This window comes from Marmota monax, unplaced genomic scaffold, assembly GCF_021218885.2.
Source record: "Marmota monax isolate L192 unplaced genomic scaffold, Marmota_monax_Labrador192_F-V1.1 WCK01_AAM20220418_F8-fsc00043, whole genome shotgun sequence".
Lineage (NCBI taxonomy): Eukaryota > Metazoa > Chordata > Mammalia > Rodentia > Sciuridae > Marmota > Marmota monax.
Window position 1 is genome coordinate 4,119,092 of NW_026691982.1, and position 6,111 is coordinate 4,125,202.

At 30.6% G+C, this 6,111-nt stretch overlaps 1 non-coding gene across 1 annotated transcript; it reads right to left on the reverse strand.

Moving 5' to 3' along the window:
- Positions 1–4,139: 4,139 nt before the first annotated feature.
- LOC124095306 (U1 spliceosomal RNA) lies at positions 4,140–4,300 on the reverse strand. The gene has a single exon (XR_006852447.2). It is a non-coding gene; the product is annotated as a U1 spliceosomal RNA (small nuclear RNA).
- Positions 4,301–6,111: the final 1,811 nt, after the last annotated feature.

Genomic DNA, 6,111 nt, shown 5'->3' on the forward strand with positions numbered 1-6,111 from the left:
ATAAAAAGATATCTTGGCATAGCTGTCAAGGAAAGTCATCTAAGAAAGTACACTGATTTTCCAGTGTTGCTACTTATGTGTAACTTGGTAAGTCATTCCAATTTTCTTTAACTCAAATTTTTTAATCTATTAAATAAAACTTGCAATAGTTAACTCAGCTGTGAGGATAAAAATAATAAATAGTTATAAAGTGTATACATAATTGGTACTTGTTTTAGTCAGCTTTTTCTCAGCTGTGACTAAAAGGACTAAACCAGAACATTTGTAGAGGAGGAAAAGTTTATCTGGAGGCTTATAGTTTCAGAGGTCTTAATCCATAGAAGGCTGGCTTCATTCCTTTGGGCTCAAGGTGAAGCAAAACATCATAGAGGAAGAGTATGGCAGAGGGAACCAGCTAACATGGTGATTAGGAGAGAGAGAGAGAGAGAGAGAGAGAGAGAGAGAGAGAGAGAGAGAGAGAGAGAGAGAGAGAGAGAGACTCCACTTGCCCAATACAAAATATATACCCAGTAGCTACACCCCCAATGAACTACTTCCTTTAGCCATATCCCACTTGCAACTAGTTCCTGCTCAGTTAATCCAATCAGGAATTAATTCACTGACTAAGTTAAGGCTATAACCAAACCATTTCTTTTTCAAACCTTCTTGCATTGTCTCATAAGTGAGCTTTTGGGGAATACCTTACATCCAAACAATAATAAATTTTTCATAACTTAAATATTAAAAATATTAGTCTTATAACTTTTGTACTTTAAATAAAGCATTTTTAAAAAATTATTTATTCATTTAATTTTTGCCTATACTATGATAAACATTTGTACATTTCTATCCCAAAATTATATTTTTGTGATTTTTTTTGGATGTTTTCAAGGAATTTTTGTTGTTGTCATTGTTTGTTTGTTTGTTTGTTTGTTTTTTGTACTGGGAATTGAATCCAGGGGTACTTAACCACTAAATCTCATGTCCAACTATTTTGATTTTTTATTTTGAGATAGGGCCTTACTAAGTTGCTGAGCCTGGCTTTGAATTTGTGATCCTCCTGCCTCAGCCTCCCAAATTGCTGGGATTATATATGTGCAATAAGTTGTTTTATCTGTGATTTTTCTCTTATAACTTATTATCATAATATTGAATTTACTGAGTTAGATACCCTTAATTTCTCATAATGTCAAGAACACTTCCAATATTTAGAGGTAATATTTTTTGTCTTTTAATAATTGTGCCATCTCTTGAAATACAAATATTTTTAGATTAAATAAAGAGTCCAATACCACATTCTCTACCTATATGCCTGCTGATTTTATTTCTCCGTAGTTTAGTTATGGATTGTATGTATTTCTCTGCTTTAGATATTGTAATTTTACTTTGAGCAAAACATGTTTTTAAAAAATTGGTAGGTTTTATTTTTAACTCCTTTTTATTACTTCCATATATTCTGAAATAAACTCTTAAAATTCAGCTATAGATGAATATAGAATTGAAGGAACATATACTCAAATAATGTTTGCCCAATAAATGCCTTACATAAAAAATTCAGTCAATTGCAAATTGGTTCATTACTGGGAATATGCTCTTCTCAGAATTCTATATCGTTTGGTCATTTGAAGGTAATTACAAAACCACTTTCTGCAATATGAATTGTAGCCTAATTAAACTGGCCTCTGGGAAGCCTCTGTGGTGATGCTAGATAAGCAGCATTTTTTCAAATTCCCCCAATACTACTATGTTCTCCTTAGCTTTGCTGATTTCATGTGTTTTCTGCCAATTTAATCTTTTTCATATTTTAATATGGCTCAATAGAGGAATAAAATCTATCATAGGCAAAAATTCAGTAAGTTCTTCTTTGTAAAAGCTTAAAAATATGAAGTTTGTGAAAATTCTAAAAGTGACCATCAGAAGTAAAAACACAGTTTTGTTATGAACTGAAAATAAAATTAATTAAATCTGACTGGTATGTTTCCTCAAATATAAATTAATGAAAAAGTAAACACATCAGTTTAATGGCTGTTGTTTCAAAACTCAGTGGAATTTAGATATGCATATGTAAAATGGCTTTAAAAGAAGTTTCTAATGAGTGCTAATTTTCTAAAGAAATAACAGGTAAGACACATTCAAGATTGGTTTTTAAACAGTGTAAATTAGCATTTACTTAAAACTAGTGTCACAAGTATATGAAAAACTGTAAAGTTGAAAATAAAGAACTATTTATAACTTGCATCTTTTCAGACATTCAATGCTGTTTATAAAATAAGAGCACTAAATTCATGCTAATTTACAAATGACTAGTTTATGTATCATCTATTTTATATGGTAGTAACATATTAAAATGCCACAGCTTTAGGGCTTTTACCATCGATACATTTTGATTTCATTTTTAATTATATGAAATATTCTAAACAAATTGAAAACATATAGACTAATGATATAGCCACAGTATCATGTTCTTCCATTCTTACTTAACAGAATTGCCATAATTTGCTTAATGAATGTTTAATGAAATGAAATATGAACATAGTCTTAAGCATTCTTTGCTCTTTTTTATTTTCTTAGAGAAAACTGTGATGATTTTAGTATCAACTTGACTACATTAAAGAATAACTAGAAACCTGGAAAATATATACATTAGGTATATCCAAGGAGGTGTTTGCTTGAGGAGTTATGTAAATCTGAGTGGACAAGATGTGGAAAACCTGCTTCCATTAATTGGGCATCATCTAATGAGCTAGAGACAAAGAGAACAAATACAAAGGTGAAGAGCTAGGTCTCCTGATTTGGACATAGGACTCCAGGCCTTCCAGTACTAGGATTACAGGACTTACATCAGCAGTGTCCTCCCAGGGTTCCCAGAATTTCAGAAAAAATAATAAATAAATTATTCCACTAACTTCCTGGTGCTGTCTATTGGACTTGAACTGAGCCACCCTATGACATCCCAGGGTCTCTAGACAATAGACAACCCATCATGAGACTTCTCGGCCATAGTAATTTTGTGAACTAGTTCCCTAATACATCTTCTCTCTTACATTACATTTGTATTTTATTGGTTATGTCTTTCTGGGATCTTTGACTAATACAAATACCATCTTCCTGAACTGACGGCCTTCTTCTTGTATAAACAAAACCTATGTAACATATGTAAACATTTACAGGTAAGTATACACCTATAAACACACACATCCCCATTATTATTGCATACATTCATTAAACGATTGGGAAAAAGTAAGACATGGAACTCAAATACTGGTTAACCCAGAGGAAGAAAAAGAAAATTAGACATATGAATAATGGTTTGCCTATATAAACTAAATTACTTGTTCTCTCAGTTTACCTTATCACTTGAAGGATATTTGCACTATTATTATCTCCTCTTGATGATAAATATTATATTGATGCTACTGCCATGTAAAAGGTCTGCAGTTCCAAATTTGATTACAATATTTATTGTATTTTAATTGTTTAGTTTCATCAATATGTTTTTTATGAAGATTAATTGTTTTTTTTATTATATTGCTCAGGACACAGGGATTAAATTTGTCTTTTATCTAATATTTACTGAGAGCTTCCTATGGAGAGGAAACCACTTTTCTTGGTGAAAGAGCACTAGTACAAGTAAGAAATGATATATATTCTCACCAAGCACGTAGGCTAGAAGGGATAATATTTTATAAAACAAGTTTTAAATCTATAGAATCTAATATCTGCAGTTTTAAATTTAAATTTAGAAAAATCTAAAAGATTATTTCTTAAAATGTTTATCATTCTAATATTATTTTGGTTTCACCTGTATTCTACTAAATTAATTTTGAATTTTTTATTGTATCATCAGTATCTTTACTTATCTTTCATATTTGTTTTCTTGTTTCACATAGCTTACTTTGTATTCTTAACTTTTCTTTCTTTTGTCTGCAAATTAGTCACTTTTTATGAAAGAGATGAAATAAAGGCAATGTTTTAAAGATGTGCCAGATTAGAGGTGGATAGAATCACAACTGTTCCTTCAAAAGAAAAAAAAAAATCATCAGGGTTTTAAGAATGAATGGTATTATCTTTAAATTCCTAGTACACAGAAATGTCTCTGGGAAAACATCTGTTTAGAAAGGTTTTGGCTGATCTTTTTCTTTCTTTCTTTCTTTTTTGTAGGGAAGATAGCACATGCAGTCCCCACTACCCCCCAAATTATGCAGCTGAGTTTCTCACATTTGAAAAATGCAGGGCTGGGCACTTCTGGGGTGCAATGGATAAGTCTTGTCTTTGGAAAGCCACCTTTGTGATCATGGTATCTTTCCTGCCAGGTAAGTATAGGGAGTTATTTGATTGAATGGCATTAGGATGCACAAATGGTACATGGTGTGACATTGAAAATATTTGAATTCTAACATTAACTATCTAGAGTGATGTTGTCTGATAAGTAGCCACTAGTTTATATGATATATGGCTTCTTAAATTTAAATATAAATTAAATATATTTAAATATAAATTAAATTAAAATGAGATTCCAACTTATCTTCTTAGTCACATGGGTCATTTAAACTGCTCATAAGGTACTTATGACTACTGTTTACCTGGCAGGACTCCTCAGATACAGAACTTTTTCATCATTGTAGAAGTTTCTATCCAACAGTATCTATCATAAATGTTATCAAGACTAGGTTGACATAGATAAAATCTACAGTCCCCACAAGGTATTAATATGTCTTAAATTATCTCTAAAATACATAAGAATGATCTAATAAATGTTCACAATATCTGAATCTTAAAATTTACTATTAATAATCATGCAATGGACTTATAGTATTAGCTAAATCACAGCATGAACTCAATAATCAATGATTTGGCTCAAAGCTGGCAACATGTGGAGAAATGACCATGGCTGAGAATGAAGAAACAGTTTTGTCACATAACAGTTTGGTGGTGTTATATAAATGCTAAAATGTAATCTGCATTGTTGCGCAGTGCTAGCCCAAAGAAGAATGGGATCAGTTCACTCCTGGTAGAGATAGGTTAATATACAAGGCTTTCTATCCTTCAATCAGAGGAATGGAAAAATGTTTGATAATTCTATTATGAGGTAAGGGAAGAAGAAAAAAATGGTAATTCAGTGAAAAGAATCATGACAAAGACTAAGGGTTCTATGAAGAATGACAAGTTTAGGAAACTGGAAATACTTAAATATGGACTTGCAAAATCTGTGTGCTAGGTACAAAGAGAATTGAGGATGGAGAACTAGACAAAGACAAAATCATGAAAGCTTTGGGTTGTTGTATGGCCCATATTAGTTACTAAGAAATAATTACTAAAAGTACCATAATTATTTCTGCATTGTCAAATGTGTAATTATGTCTACATGTTTTTATAATATAGCTCTGTCTTTGATGTCACTCTATTATTTTCAGTACTGTGTAGGAAAGTATCATATTAGTTTTATTCTCTAATATACACTGAATATGAAAAAGAGACTTTACAATAAAATATGCAAAAACAAAATAAATACTGTTTAATAATGAATCTTAAAGACTTCTAAGCATTTCTCGTTAAAGTGGCTTCAGGAAGTTAAGTGTCCCATACTATGTTTGAAAATCATCTTACATTATTAAATATGTCCTTCATCTTTTAAAAGTGTTATTTTAACCTCATTCTTTGCCATATCATTTTAAACAATGCCATATATTTAATTTTAAAATCACTGCCACTGTGAAAGAGATAGGTTTCATTCCAGAGTATTTTCATGTATTAATCTTGTCTTCAAAGGAAATACTTCATTTGGATTTCATTCATTTGTACCACTGGAAGTTATCCAAGATATTAAGAATCAATTTAATAAATTGGTTTTCATAAAATTCATGAAAGCTATTATTCTCATTTATTTGACATCTAAAAGTGTCGTTCTTTGTTAATCATTAGGAGATTAATTACAGACATGATCAGCATTAGCAGCATGAAATTGAGGTATTTAGCATTTTAAATAATAAGAAACAAATGCATAACCCATATTTATATATGTTGATTTTTATAAAATTTTGCAATGATTGGATATCTTAATCAGAATAACTCTACTTGCTTCCTACAGTCCTATTGATAAACTAATATTTTGAAAAGGTAAAGAAAGTGAAA